Consider the following 17,107-nt stretch of genomic DNA (forward strand, 5'->3'; position numbering starts at 1 on the left):
AATGAAAAAAAGTAGAGCCCATGTTTTCACTCTTTGCTATCATTAGCCTCTCTGGATTTTTCTTTCCTTACCAGGCTCAGCCAATGACCAGGGATCAAGTGAGTTGACCTAAGGTCACAAAGGATCTAGAGAATGGCTTAGGGTCAGTAATTTATCCCCAAATACAGAGTAGCTCTGCTGGAAATTCAGAGATTTATTGATCCTGTGCAGAAAGCTAAGCAACAGGAGACAGAAAGAGTACACAAAGAGAGAGGATGAGAAGGAAAAGAGGAAAATAGCAGCAACATATTCACCATGCGCTAGCACGGCCTGACTACACCTGTTGGCCAGCCCCATCCACATCTGTGAGGGGCATAACAGAAAACAGAATAATAGTAATAACTACACTAAAAGGGAAATTGAGTCCTGATAATAACTTTAGGAGGGGAAGGGGACAAGTGCACAAAAATAACTACCCTATATAGGTAGTTAACTTAAATTGCACTTTTCTTTTATTACCTGTATCAGATGTTTTTCTCTCTCTACACTAAGCTTACTATCATATCCAGAATTCAGATGAAGGACTGGGATAGTCCCATATGCTTAGAATATCCTACTCTGAACATTTTTGCTATTGTCATTTATATAAAATTATGTTCTTGAACACCTACTCCATCCCAGGCATTGCTGTAGGCCTTGGAGTAGTGAAGAATAAGATAAATATGATTGGCCGGGTGCAGTGGCTCACTCCTGTAATCCCAGCACTTTGGGAGGCCGAGGTGGGCGGATCACGAGGTCAGGAGATCCAGACCACCCTGGCTAACACGATGAAACCCCATATCTACTACAAATACAAAAAATTAGCCATGCGTGGTGGCGGGCACCTGTAGTCCCAGCTACTTGGGAGGGTGAGGCAGGAGAATGGTGTGAACTCAGGAGGCAGAGCTTGCAGTGAGCCGAGATTATGCTGCTGCACTCCAGCCTGGGCGACAGAGTGAGACTCCATTTCAAAAAAGCAAAAAACAAAACAAACAAACAAACAAAATATATATAATATATTATATATTATATATAATCTATATTATATATTTTTATATATAATATATATTTATATATTTATATATTTATATTTATTTATATATTATATATATTATATATTATTTATATATAATATATAAATAATATATAATATATAATATATTTATATATAATATATTTTATAATATATAATATATTTTATATTATATAATATATATTATAATATATATTAATATATTATTATATAATATATATTATGATATATATTAATATATTATTATATAATATATATTATAATATATATTAATATATTATTATATAATATATATTATAATATATATTAATATATTATTATATAATATATATTATGATATATATTAATATATTATTATATAATATATATTATAATATATATTAATATATTATTATATAATATATATTATAATATATATTAATATATATTTTATAATATATATTATAATATATATTAATATATTATTATATAATATATATTATAATATATATTAATATATATTATATAATATATATTATAATATATATTAATATATTATTATATAATATATATTATAATATATATTAATATATTATTATATATGTTTTGTTTGTTTGTTTTGTTATATATATATATATAATCCTTGCCCTGAAGGAGCTAGCAATCTAGTGGAGTAGACAAATAAGTGACTACACAAATAATTATATAAGAAGCTGATAAAATATACAGAAGGATACCTAAATAACTACAGTTTGAAAGTTTAAAATAAACCACCTTGGTTTTCACTTACCTTCACAACTTCTGATATTATGTACGAGGCAGTGCCTAATCATCATCCCCTTTCCTTTTCCATCACCAGCAATACTCAGACCCTCTTAGGCATCAGCAAAGAAACAGATTTTCCATTTTCTTTCTTTTTTTTTTTGAGACAGGGTCTTGCTCTGTTGCCCAGGCTGGAGTGCAGTGGCCGGATCACAGCTTACTGCGGTCTCGACCTCCTGGACTCAACCGATCCTCCTATCTCAGCCTCCCAAGCAGCTGGGACTACAGGTGTGCCCCATCATGACAGGCCTTTTTTTTTTTTTTTTTTTTTTTTGTAGAGGCAAGTTTTCCCCATGTTGCCCAGGCTAGTCTCGAACTCCTGGAGTCAATTGAGCCACCCTCCTAAGCCTCCCAAAGTGCTGGGATTACAGGCATGAGCCACCGTGCCCGGCCCAGATTTTCCATTGTCATTCTTATGCTTGACAGAGTCTGTTTCTTGAGTTATTGAAATTGGACTATAAGTTACCAGTGAAGTAAAACACAAGTAATCAATTGCTTCTATTCTAGAATTTCTCATAGTATTTGAAAGAATGCTGATTAAAAGAGCCATGTATCCTAGAAACTGCTGGAGTTTTGTAATATCTATTGTAATTCATGGTTTAAAATTTAGGAATCATTTTGTTCTTGTTGTTAAGATACAAAGTCTCCCTATGTTGCCCAGGCTGGAATGGAGTGGCTATTCACAGAAGTGCAGTGGCTATTCACCAAGGGCTGTTCATAGCACACTGCAGCCTTGAACTCCTGGGCTTAAGAGATCCTTCCACCTCAGCCTCCCAAGTAGCTGGGACTACAGGTGCGTAACACCACACCCAGCTAATTTATTTTTCTTTGGTAGAGACAGGGTCTCAGTATGTTGCTCAGTCTACATTCAAAGTACTAGGGCTCAAGCAATCCTCCCTCCTCAGCCTCCCAAAGTGCTGGAATTACAGGCATGAGCCACCATGACCAGCCTCAATTTAGGAATTCTTAAAAGAAAACTATAATATTATTTTCTCAGAGGCAACATAAAAAGACATATCCTAATCCAGGAAAGTAAATATATTATCATTGTATTAGCTAGCTAATACTTTGAGATATAAATAACAGAAGTTTTGATTCAATGAAAATGTATCATATATAACAGAAAGTACAGAGCGGGAGAACAAGAGTGATAGATTCAATAGCTCAACACTATTTTCAAGGAGACTAGTTCTTTCCATATAATGTCCCTGTCTTCCTTGGGCTTCCCTGGTTTTATTCTTAAGCTAACAGCAAGCTATGATAGCAGTTCTAGGCAGCATAACCAGAATGACAATATTGGGGTAGAGTGGGACCATCTCTTTCAGTAGCTCTCTTTTAGTAAAAAGGGAAACATGTTTCAGATCTCTCCAGATAACTTCTTCTATTTCACTGGGCAAAATTGGGTCTCATGCCTGTGCCTGAACCAGACACTGGCAGGGAAAATGAACTTACCCTTAGACCATTTAGTCCATCCTTGGGACTAGAGGAGAAGTCAACTTCTTCTGAGGCACATGGCTGTGTGAAGTATGGATAGATATCTGAGCAAAAGCAGGGTTGTATAAGAAAAGGACACCAGCAATATTCACTTCCTGAACCATTTTTTCAAGATAACACATTGAGCAGAGTATGGTAATTCTGGAAAATATCAGTGGCATTGGTGGTCATCTGATATGATATATACAAATTGTAATAAGATAAACGTTGGCACACCTAGTTCACTGAGAAAACATTGAAGAAAACTGATCATCTTCTAACAACACTTAATGGTGTTATAAAATGACAGCATGTGAAAACAATATGTCTACTAACCTTTACAAGATACTAAAAATTCCCATCATGGAAGTGGAAGGTTGCTTACCAAAAGGTGTCACAATGGTCACATCGGTTGAGCTGGAAATTGGGGAATCTTGTGCATGGGCCTAGGTCGCCCAATTCATGGCCTCTCAACATCAGCTCAGCTTAATGTATCATTTTCATTGCAGTTTTGAACCTGTGTTGTTCATTTCAAAGAATACTTGTACTACTCAGAATAGGCTATATAATAATATAATAGCAGACAACTCCAGAATTTGAGGGGCTTAACAGAATAAAATTCTTTTCTTCCATTAAGTCCACTGGAGATCTGCCAGCTGTCCATGAGTTGGCCCATTACTTTTCAGGATGCTTCCATCTCAAAACCCTTCCATATCAAGGTGCTGTTACCCAAATGTAACATGTCATTGGCCAAGTTAAATCACATGGCCACATCTAATCTCAAGGGACTGGGAATCCTCCTTGTACCCAGAAGTAGAGGAAAATTAGGTATTGATAAATAGTGATAATGCCTAACCCACTATTCATTCAGAAATAGATTTGTGAAGGACATTCTTTCTGAATGAATTTGGTATTGTAATGCATATTGGGTATCCCTTATCCAAAATGCTTGGGACCGGAAGTGTTTCAGATTTTAAATGTCTTTAAATTTTGCAATATTTGCGTATATGTAATGAGATATCTTGGGGAGGGGACCCAACTCTAAACACAAAATGTATGTTTCAGGCTGGGGGCGTTGGCTCACACTTGTAATCCCAGCAACTCAGAAGTCTGAGTTAGGAGCATCACATGAGGCCAGGAGTTTGAGATCAGCCTGAGCTACATAGCAAGAACCCATCTCTACAAAAAAATTTAAAAATTAGGCTGGGCGTGGTGGCTCACACCTGTAATCCCAGCACTTTGGGAGGCCGAGACGGGTGGATCACGAGGTCAGGAGATCAAGACCATCCTGGCTAACATGGTGAAAGCCCGTCTCTACTAAAAATATTTTTTAAAAAATTAGCTGGGCGTGGTGGCGGGTGCCTGTAGTCCCAGCTACTCGGGAGGCTGAGGCAGGAGAATGGCATGAACCCGGGAGGCAGAGCTTGCAGTGAGCCGAGATCACGCCACTGCACTCCAGCCTGGGTGACAGAGTGAGATTCTGTCTCAAAAAAAAAAAAAAAAAAAAAGAAAGAAGAAAAATTTAAAAATTAGCCAGGCATGGTGGTGCATGCCTGTAGTACCAGCTACTCTGGAGGCTGAGGCAGGAGGCTCACTTGAGCCCAGGAGTTCGAGGCTGCAGTGAATTGTGATTGCATCACTGCACTCCAGCCTGGGTGACACAGCGAGATCCTATCTCAAAAAAAAAGCAAGTCCACAACACAAAGAAATGATAAATATTTGGGGTAATGGACATCCCACTTACCCTAATTTGATCCTTAGACATTGTATACATGTATCAATGTGTGTATCCCATAAATATGCAGAATTATTATTATTTTTTTGAGATGGAATCTCACTCTGTCACCCAGGCTAGAGTGCAATGGCACAATTTTGGCTCACTGCAACCTCCACCTCCGAGGTTCAAGTGATTCTCCTGCCTCAGCCTCCCAAGTAAACTGGGATTACAGATACGTGCCACCACGCTCGACTAATTTTTGTATTTTTAGTAGAGATGGGGTTTCACCATGTTGGCCAGGCTGGTCTCAAACTCCTGACCTCAGGTGATCCGCCCACCTCAGCCTCCCAAAGTGCTGGGATTACAGGCCTGAGTCACCGTGCCCAGCCAAATATGCAGAATTATTGTATGTCAATTTTTTAAAGTTTCAGATTTGGAAATATTTTAGGTTTTCAGATTAGGATGCTTAACCTATATATGAAATACTATAATCAAGGCTAGCCTTCTAAGATGATTCTTGTTTTTTTTTGTTTTTTTTTTTTTTTGAGTTGGAGTTTTGCTCTTGTTGCCCAGGCTAGAACCAATAGCGCAGTCTCGACTCACTGCAACCTCCGCCTCCCAGGTTCAAGCCATTCTCCTGCCTGAACCTCCGAAGTACCTGGGATGACAGGCATGTGCCACCACACCCAGCTAATTTTGTATTTTTAGTAGAGACGGGATTTCACCATGTTGGCCAGACTGGTCTCAAACTTATGACCTCAGGTGATCCACCCACCTCAGCCTCCCAAAGTGCTGGGATTACAGGCGTGAGCCACTGCGCCCGGCCCTAAGATGATTCTTAGAAGTCATGACTTTGGTGGTGCCTATCATCCCATAACCCCTTCACTCTAAGAAGAGTTCATTTTCCTCATCAAACTGAGACCAAGCTTTTCTGCTTATAGCACATGAACCCTCCAGTTACAGTAGATTGGACTAGGGATAGATGAAAACCTGACCCAAGCTGTGCAAATTGAGATTCTCTTTCTCTATAGAAGCTGGACTTACAACATAGCAACAAATAATATCTGCTGCTTAAAAGGGAACATAGAATCAGGTCATGTCAGACAATTTCTTGACAGGTGGATACTCTAAAGAAAGAGAAAAATAAAATATGCAGGGAGGAAGAAGGGTACTTAATCAACCATCTGTATGGTCCTGGGGAAACTGAGAGAGGAGAGAGTCATCACAAGTTCTGAGTTTCCAGTTCCAGAGTCTAGTTCTCCTAAAGCCTTGTGTATTTTCTGGCCTTGGACTCTGTGAGATAGCACTGTGTTCTACCAAGAATTTCCATTTTCAATTTAAATACATTTGCAGTGGTTTCTGTTTCTTATAGCCAGACAATGGTTGCAATGGCCAAAGCAAACAAAAATGTATACTCTCCTGAAAACTGTTAATATGTTTTGGGGCATATTGGTCCAATGTTCCTCTTAGCTGTAGTTTTTTCTTTTGGTTTGTTTTTTGTAGAAAGAGTCTTGCCATGTTGCCCAGGCTGGATTTGAACTCCTGGCCTCAAGCCTCCCACCTCAAGCCTCCCACATTAGTATTGGGATTACAGGTGTGAGCCACCACACCCGGCCCCTCTTACCTGTAGTTTTAGGTTATAAGACATTATTTCCCACAGTGTATTCTGTGGAACAATGACACTCCATGTTGCTCTGTGAAATAAGAGATCCAGGATCAGATAACTTTAGGAAGTGCTGTAAAACCCCTTTGGGAGACTGATAATATATATATTAGTATATTTAAAGTTTTGAGAAATTCTGCAGGAAAAAAAGATCTGTTAACACCCCTTAACCCAGCATTACCAAATGCGTATAGCCTTCTTGATATAATGAGCACTAAAATCTCTTGGAACACATACTCTCTGGAGAGCAACTCTTTGAAGGTTGCTACTGTAGTGATTTAGGAGAACTCTTGTTGCAGAAAAAAATATTGAAGAGTGCTCTCTTCCCTTGCCTTTTAACAACTAACAAACAAAATGATTACTTAACAAGGAAAAAGAAAAGTGAGTTTCAATCCTGAGGAAAACAATGCTCCCACAAGGTGTCTATCAAGAAAAAATTTAAAATTAGAATTAAAAGTCTGGCCGGGCGCAGTGGCTCACGCCTGTAATCCCAGCACTTTGGGAGGCCAAGGCGGGCAGATCATGAGGTCAAGAGATCGAGACCATCCTGGCCAACATGGTGAAACCTCGTCTCTACTAAAAATACAAAAATTAGCTGGGCGTGGTGGCGTGCACCTGTAGTCCCATCTACTCAGGAGCCTGAGGCAGGCGAATTGCTTGAATCCAGGAGGTGGAGGTTGCAGTGAGCCGAGATAGCGCCACTGCACTCCGGCCTGCCAATAGAGCGAGACTCCATCTCAAAAAAAAAAAAAAGAGAGAGAATTAAGAGTCTTGAACTATATTTCATTCTGGATGAGAAAATGTGTTTTCAAGTGGAGTAAAAGATCTCCAAAGAGTAGGATGAAATTTGTAGCTTTTCTTAAATGACCTTGTCAAATTAGGGATCTCTCTCTAGAAACTATCTTTAGGATGTCCTGTCTGACAGCCAGTACAAGAACCCCTGATTAGAATAGCCACTTTTTAATACATTTCTGTGCCCTGTATGAGCTAGCAAGACTAAAAAGATTGCTTAATACATTGGCTTCCTGCGCAGCTGAAGTAATAAATAAGGGCTCAGTTTGGTACTTCTTTTAAATTACAGCTGGATTACACAAATGACCTAAAAATCAAGGGAGGACGGTACTAACAATCATTCTCAGGATCAAGCCATTTTTTCTGTTTATGTTTGCCTTAAGAGGTTTTTAGGTTGAGAGAAAGATAATGATTAAATCCCTATTGTATGAAATACTGTGCTAGCCACTTTACATTTGGGACCTAATTTACTGCTCAAGATAACTTTCTATGAGTATGTATTATTACAACCCATTTACAGCTAAGGACACCAAGTCTGTAAAAAGTTAGGAAATTGTATTAGTTTTATTTATTTATTTATTTATTGGTCAGAGTCTCGCTCTGTCACCCCCGCCTGGAGTGTAGTGGCGCGATCTTGGATCACTGCAACCTCTGCCTCCCGGGTTCAAGCAATTCTCCTGCCTCAGCCTCCAGAGTAACTAGGATTACAGGCATGTGCTACCATGCCCAGCTAATTTTTGTATTTTTAATAGAGACGGGGTTTCACCATGTAGGCCAGGCTGGTCTCGAACTCCTGACCTCAGATGATCTGCCTGCCTTGGCCTCCCAAAGTGCTGGGATTACAGGCGTGAGCCACTGTGCCCAGCCACTGTTTTTATCAACTTTTAACAACTGTTAGGTTGCATAAAACCAGTTCCATCTGACTTCAGAGTTCTTGTACTTTCTATTTAAACAGTTTTTCCAACAGTAGCCAAATGATGTTACATAGTATAGTAAACAATGCAATCTGACTAACAGTATAGATGAAAAAAAAGTGACTACACACCTATTAGAATGGCCAAACTCCAGAACACTGAAAACACTGAATGATGGCAATCACATGGAGCAACAGGAACTCTCACTTATTGCTGATACGAGTGCAAAATGGCACAGCCACTTTGGAAGACGGTTTGACAGTTTCTTACAAAATTAAACATACTTTTGCCATACAATCTAGCAAATTGCACTTCTTGGTATTTACCCAAAGTAGTTGAAAACTTACATTAACACAAAAACCTGCACATGGATAGCAGCTGTATTCATAATTGCCAAAACCTGGAAGAAACCAATATGCCCTTCAGTAAGAATTCTGGATAAATAGTGTTACATCTAGACTATGGAATATTATTCAGTGCTGAAAAGAAATGAGTCATCAAGCCATAAAAAGACATGGAGAAAACTTAAAAAACATATTACTAAGTGAAAGAAACACATCTAAAAAGGCTACATATTGTATGATTCTAACAATATGACATTCTGTGGAAGGCAAAAACAATGGAGTCAGTGAAAGGATCAGTGGTTGCTAGGGTTAGGGGGAAGAGAGGAATGAATAAGCAGAGTACAGAGGATTTTTACGGCAGTGAAATTACTCTGTATGGTACTATAATGGTGAATATTTGTCATTATGCATCTGTCCCAACCCACAGAATGTACAACACCAAGAGTGAATCCTAATGTAAACTATGGACTTTGGGTGATATTGATGTGTCAGTGTGTAGGTTCATCAGTTGTAACAAATGCACCACTCTGGTGAGGATGTTGATAATAGGGAGGTTATGCATGAGTGGGGCAGGAGTATATGGGAAATCTCTATACCTTCCTCTCAATTCTGCTGTGAACCTAAAACCACTGTAAAAAAATAAAGTCTGTTTGTTTGTTTTTGAGAGTCTTGCTCTGTCGCCCAGGCTGGAGCACAATGGTGCGATCTCAGCTCACTGCCACCCTCACCTCCCAGGTTCAAGCAATTCTCTGCCTCAGCCTCCCGAGTAGCTGGGATTATAGGTGCCCACCACCACGCCCAGCTAATTTTTGTATTTTTAGTAAAGACAAGCTTTCACCATCTTGGCCAGGCTGGTCTTAAGCTGCTGACCTCGTGATCCACGCGCCTCCGACTCCCAAAGTGCTAGGATTACAGGCGTGAGCCACCGCACCTGGCCAGTCTGTTTTTTAAAGGAGAAGACAGCTGGGCATGGTGGCTCACACCTGTTATCCCAACACTGTGGGAGGCCAAGGAACGCAGATTGCTTGAACCCAGGAGTTTGAGACCAGCCTGGGCAATATAGTGAAACCCTGTCTCTATAAAAAATACAAAAATTTAGTTGAGCATGGTGATGTGCACATGTAGTCTCAGCTACCTGCAGGCTGAGGTGGGAGAATCACCTGAGCCCAGGGAGGTCGACACTGCAATGAGCTGTGATCATGCCACTGCATTTTAGCCTAGGTGACTGACTGAGACCCTGTCTCAAAAAAAAAAAAAAAAAAAAGAAGGAACATGTGTGGGTGTGGGTGTGGGTGTGGGTGTGTGTTCTTTTTACTGAAGCAAAATATTAATTCAAATATTTTATATAAAAAAAGAATTGACCGCAAAGGGAATTTCTGGCTAGGATTTCTGTTTTTAATCATGACTATTTCATTTCTGTAAATATGACTATTAACAGTGTTGGAAGACATATTCAATGTATCAGTAGACTTCGGTATTCAAAGAGAAACAAGAGCCTGGAAACATTAAGGCTTCAATGTTCATGATGTGACCAGGATTATCTAAATTGAGGCAATGATTAAAATGTTTTGTCAGGGAGTAGTTTATTCAGGGAATCCTGGATGAATTGCCGTGAAATCAATGGTGAACTATTAAATGATGCATATAAGTAGGAAGATGAGGTCCCAGACGGTTTTGTCCCATTTCTTCTGTCTTTTAACCTCAGTTATCATTGCAGCTTGAAGACAACTATTTTCTAATGATGCTTATAAAATAGAACAAAGAACATTGCCTGAAAAAGTACCAAAAAAAAACTGTTCTAAAATAAATAAACTTAACTGTATATCAAGTTGACATAATAAAAAAAACTGTTCTAAAACAAATGAATTTAACTGTGTATCAAGTTGACATAACCATAAAGGAAAGAACTATTTACAATTATTTTAGAACATAAGACTTTGACTATGTATTCTTAGAAATACGTATTCTAAGGTCAAAAAGGTGAATTTTTTTTTTTTTGAGACAAAGTCTCACTCTGTCACCCAGGCTGGAGTGCAGTGGCATGATCTTGGCTCACTGCAACCTCCACCTCCTGAGTTCAAGTGATTCTCCTGCCTCAGCCTCCTGAGTAACTGGGATTATAGGCATGCACCACCACACCTGGCTAATTTTTGTATTTTTAGTAGAGATGGGGTTTCACCATGTTAGCCAGGCTGGTCTCAAACTCAAAAAGGCTAATTTTAAACTTCATTTAGGCCAGGTGCAGTGGCTCGCGCCTGTAATCCCAGCACTTAGGGAGGCCAAGGTGGGCGGATCACTTGAGGTCGGGAGTTCAAGACCAGCCTGGCCAACATGGTGAAGCCCTGTTTCTACTAAAAATACAAAAACTAGCCGGGCGAGGTGGCATTCACCTGTACATCCCAGCTACTTGGGAGGCTCAGGCAGGAGAATGGCTTGAACCCAGGAGAGAGAGGTTGCAGTGAGCCAAGATCACACCACTGCACTCCAGCCTGGGTGACAGAGCAAGACCCCATCTTAAATAAATAAATAAAATTTTAAAAACTTCATTTAATAGTCTAATGGTTAGCAAATATATATATGTGTATGTATCATTTTGAAACTTTTGTAGCTATTATAGTAAAAATGATTATGTTAATGTGTTAGGTCTAAAACTTTCCATGTGAGAGATGAAAGATACAAATAGAAAAATGAAGAAGTAAAAGCCCTATAATCTTTTATTTCCTGAAAAAAGCTTAGATGCAGTGGCAACCTGGTAGCAATGAACAGTCATATGCCCGGATTATACAATGATCCCCCTTAACCATGGTTTCAATTTTCAAGGTTTCAGTTACCCATGGTCCAAAAAATATTAAATGGAAAATTCCAGAAATAAACAATTCATAAGCTTTAAACTGTGCAATGTTCTGAGTAGCATGATGAAATCTTGAGCCGTCCCTCTCTGTCTTACCCAGGATGTGAATCATCCCTTTGTCCAGTGTATCCATGCCCTGTATGCTACCTGCCCATTAGTCACCGACATCATCTGTTCCTGACAGCCAACCATTGCCACTGTCAGGGCTGGGTGATCCAGGATCACCCGAAGCAAATCCTCTTTCTTTTGATGTATTTTCAGGTTAATTGTAGTCTAACACTAAGTTACAATGCCTATGTCATTCACCTCACTTCATTTAATCACATAGGGATTTTATCATCTCACATCACCACAAGAAGTATTGTACAGTACAGTAAGATATTTTGAGAGAGACCATATTCACATAACTTTTTTTTTTTTTTTTTTTTTGTCTGAGACGGAGTCTCGCTCTGTCGCCCAGGCTGGAGTGCAGTGGCGCGATCTCGGCTCACTGCAAGCTCCACCTCCCGTGTTCACGCCATTCTCCTGCCTCAGCCTCCCGAGTAGCTGGGACTACAGGCACCCACCACCATGCCTGGCTAATTTTTTTTTATTTTTTATTTTTAGTAGAGACAGGGTTTCACTGTGTTAGCCAGGATGATCTTGATCTCCTGACCTTGTGATCCGCCTGCCTCGGCCTCCCAAATTGCTGGGCTTACAGGCGTGAGCCACCAAGCCCGGCCTCACATAACATTTATTACACTATATTTTTGTATTTGTTCTGTTTTATTATTAGTTAATTTTGCTAATATTTGCCTGTTTTAATTTATGAATTAAACTTTTTTTAGGCTAGTCAAGTAAAGAAGTGGGAGTGAAGAAGGAACAAAAGGAACATATAATTGGTTGTGATCAAATTAGTTGTAAACACCACTGCAGTTGGACAAGCCTATAAATTAAACTTTATCACAGGTATATGTAGGAAAAACTTCTTATACATAGGATTTGGTACTATCTCTGGTTTCCGGCATCCACTGCAAGTCTTGGAATGTATCCCCCATGGATAAGGAGGGACTACTGTACCATTTTTAAGATAGTTGCTTCCAGGTCTAGGACAGAAAATGTACCTGAAAGCAAGAGAGTTATCAAAGACTACCGGGGTTATATCAAAATGACCCAAAAGTTAACTTCCTCTGGGGCTTCCTCTGGCCAAATATGGAAATATTTAAACATTCAAAACAAAAAATAACTGCGACCAATTGAAACACACTGATTGTATAAAATCCACAAATTCACAGTGATATGAAAAAGAAAGCTAATTAATCAGTTAAACAAAAAGTCACTGGTCATCATTAGAAGTAGCTGGCTACTATAATGAAGGACCACTGACTGGGTGGCTTAAAACAACAGAAATTTATTTTCTCACAACTCTGGAAGCTAGAAATTTGAGATCAAGGCATTGACAGGGTTGGTTTCTTCTGAGGCCTCTGTCCTTGACTTGTAGATTGCCGTCTTCTCTTGTGTCTTCATATGGTCTTCCCTCTGTACCGTCTGTACCCAAATTTCCTCTTCTTATAAGGATAGCATTTATATTGGATTAGAGCCCACCCTGATGACCTCATTTTAAGTTAGTTACCTCTTTAAAGACCTGTCTATAAAAACAGGAATGGAAGGTTAGGACTTCAACATATGAATTTCAGGGGACACAATGTAGTAAGGGCAGGCACGAAGTGTATACTTTGAAAATTTAAAATTAAAGGAGAAGAAGAAAGAATTTATCCTGCCTCTCCTGTACAAACTGTATTTTAAAATCACTAAATAGCCCTAATTGAAAAGAGAAGGGCCAGGTGTGGTGGCTTACGCCTGTAATCCCAGCACTTTGGGAGGCCAAGGTGGGCAGATCACCTGAGGTCCGGAGTTCGAGATCAGCCAGGCCCACATGGCAAACTCTGTCTCTACTAAAAATACAAAAATTAGCCGGGCATGTAGCATGTGTCTGTAATCCCAACTACTCGGGAGGGTGAGGGGCGAGAATGGCTTGAACCCGGGAGGCAAATGTTGCAGTGAGCTGAGATTGCGCCATTGCACACCAGCCTGGGTGACAGAGTGAGACTCCATCTCAAAAAACAAGAAAAAAAAAAAAATGAAAAGAGAAATCCAGTTAATAAATGTAAAAGGAATGATAGACTTAGAAAACCACTATTATGCGGGTTAGGCAGTGCTCATCAATGAGATGATTGATTGATAGGCAGATGATTCATACCATAGGCGTCAAATGAAAAAAAAATCAATAGATGGAAGATATTTATCATAAGGCATTGGCTTATGCAATTATGGAGACTGAGACATCCCACGATCTGCCCTCTGCAATCTGGAGCCCTGGAGATGGTATAAATCCAGTTGAGGGCAGGAGGAGACATGTCCCAGCTCAAGCATTCAGGCAGAGAGAAGGAATTTCCCCTTCCTCCACCTTTTTGTTCTATTTAGGGCCCCACTGGATTGGCTGATGCTCACCCACAATGGGGAGGGCAGTCTTTTTTGCTCAGTCTCCCAATTTAAATGCTAATCTCATCCAGCAACACCTTCACAGACACATACAGAAATAGTGCTTAATCTGCGCACCCTATGTACTGGTCAAGTTGACCTATAAAATTAACCATCACACTGAGCGTGTTTTCAAGACTCATCCGTGTTTTAGCATGTATCAGTACTTTACTTCTTTTTATTGCCAAGTGATTTTCAATTACATGGATATATCACATTTTGTTTATTCATTCATCAGTTGATAGACAATTGGGTTGTTTTCACTTTTTGGCTATAAGAATAATGCTATAAACACTAATTTATAGTTTTATTTACTTTAAAATAAGGATTCCTACAGAATATTTTGAGTAAGGTTAATATTTGTTTCTGTTTTTAGTTTAGTTTCTTTTTTCTTTCTTTTTTTAGTTTCTTTTAGTTTCTTTTCTTTCTTTTTAGTTTCTTTTTTCTTTTTTTTTTGTCTACTTTAAGATCGTAGACAATATTTTAAAAAAAGAAAGCTGTCTAAAGAAAAACCAATTTCTGGAGGGAGAAATTGGGGCTATAATGAATGCTTAGATGAAGTGTAGAGTGTGAAGTTAGAAATTACAGGTCCACTCTCCTAATCAAACTCATAACCCCAGGAGGATGACAAGAACATAAAAGAGAATTCAAGCTGTTTTTCAGAGGTGGGGGGGGGATTTATACAACAAAACTTAAATAAAAGTTCTCTTGTTTCAAGATTTATAGGAAGTATAAACCAAATAAAATTGCCTTGTTATGAAGATTTGGGCAAAGAATTCTTTTCCAACTAGTTATTTAACATAGCAACAGACAGAGTGCTTGCCTCCCCATCCTGTTTCTTGTTCTGAGAGTGTTTTGTTTTTACATGTAATTAACGGTCCCCAGATGTACTTGCTTTTCAGAGCTTTATCTTCTCACTTTCATCTTCCTTAGGAAACAGAGGTTTCCAATATTTCCTTAAGCCTAAAGTTAAAAAGGACCAAACAACAGAGCTATGTTGATAGAACTTTTATGGAATGTTTCCTTTAGGTCTAATAGAAATGTCTCTTGTGTAATCTCTGCACACAGCTCCTCTCATTTAATACTGACTTTAAGACCTCGTGACTGTGTGAAACTGCTCTTCCTCTGAAATCTTTCAGCAGACTCCTCACTTTTTCACCACCACCGCCTAGACATCTTCATTCCATGTCTATCCTGTCATGAAACCTGCTCTTCAGCCTCATCTCTACCCCTAGTATCTTAGATGTTCAGACTTCTAGCCCCTCCTGCTTCCTTTCCTTCCCCTCATGCCTGGATCCCAAATCATCAGCCACCCTCTCCCCGGCCCCCTCAATTCCGTCAGCCCAGGGTTTTGGCCCCCTCGATCCTGTCAGCTGTGCAAACAGAAATCAACCCAGCTCAATTTCTTGGGTCCAGGACTGCTAGTCCTCTGGCCTCTTAGCACCCTTAAGAGAATCTTACCTCTGCTGGGGTTTCAGTGTGGCTCAGAAATGCTTATTTTCCCTTTCTACTTACAGTGAGTATCCAAACATTTGCTATTCTCTTCAATCCCAGATTATCCACCATTCTCGTGGTAGAAGCAAAAGCAACAAAATAGAGGCCGTCAGGCTGGGATTTTAAGATTCTCACCCATTTACAAACGGTTTTGACCCTTCCCTCATCCTTACTTTTTTTTCTCCTTTCTTCACTGATCTCTTTCTCTGTGCCTTTTGTGCCCCTTTCTTTTCCTTCAGGACCTTATTCTGTCAACTTCCTGATTTATAGTCTCAGGTACTTCCACACCATTTCCTCCCCTACAGTGTCTGCATGCCATCCTAAAAACCCTCTCCTTCTAGCTTACCCGGCCTCTCCAGATTCACCTTTAACTTCTTAGTTTCTCTGCCTCCAAACACTTTTCCTTTCTACAATCCAGTCCCTACAATGCAGACAGAGCATTCAAAATTTGGTTGTGTTATTTCCATAATTTAAATTTTTCTATGGCTCCTCATAGTCTTCAGGATAAAGTCTAAACTCCTTAGCTTGGCAGGTAAGACCCTTAATCCTATGAGCCCCATCTACCTGTCCAGCCCCATCTCTCCTCCCTCTTCCAGGGGCGCATTATGTTTCTACCACAGCAAACACTCAGTGATCATGATGTGCTTTCATGTCTTCATGCCCCTGCCTACAATGTTCTGTTATGGGCTGAATTAAGTTGAATTGTGTTCAAAATTCATATGTTGAAATCCCAGCCTCCCAACCCCCATACCTTAAAATGTGGCTGTATTTGGAGACAGGGCTAAGACATAATTAAGGTAAAATGAGGTCATACAGGTTGTTCAAGCCAATATGACAGGTGTCCTTATAAGAAGAGGAGATTAGGGCACAGACAAAAAAGGATGACAATGTGAAGACAGAAGGAGAAGCTGGCCATCTACAAGCCAAGGACACAGGCCTCAGAAGAAACCAACCCTGTTGTCACCTTGATCTTAGACTCGTAACTTCCAGAACTGTGAGGAAATAAATTTCTGTTGTTTAAGCCACCCAGTCTGTGGCACTTTGTTATTGCACCTCTAGCAAACAAATATATTCCCTGTGCACTCCTCCAGAATCTTCTTTTGAATACCTATTATATAGGCCACCTACTCCTTCCTTCAAACTTTGTGAAGGGCCTGCTAACACATGGCCCTCTTATCTGGAGCTGCATTTTTCCGGGGGTCCTGCATGACCAATAGGCACCATTACATTATCACCATCATCTGTCATCAGTGTTCTGTATGCCTCAGTTGATTTTTAACCCAGAAGCAGCTAAAGGCAGTATGTGTATTACTGTTGTGATCAGACTTTTTCTCTGGACACTGACTATCTAGGACCATATATTTCTTTTTCTGATAGAGACACCAGTAGCCTTAGAAACTATCAAAATTTCATTCACATCCATATGAAATTTTCTCTGTATCTTTCATTAGACCCACAACTTGATGTGGTCTGAAAATAAATTATGT

Source organism: Gorilla gorilla, chromosome 11, assembly GCF_029281585.2.
Source record: "Gorilla gorilla gorilla isolate KB3781 chromosome 11, NHGRI_mGorGor1-v2.1_pri, whole genome shotgun sequence".
Classification (NCBI taxonomy): Eukaryota; Metazoa; Chordata; class Mammalia; order Primates; family Hominidae; genus Gorilla; species Gorilla gorilla.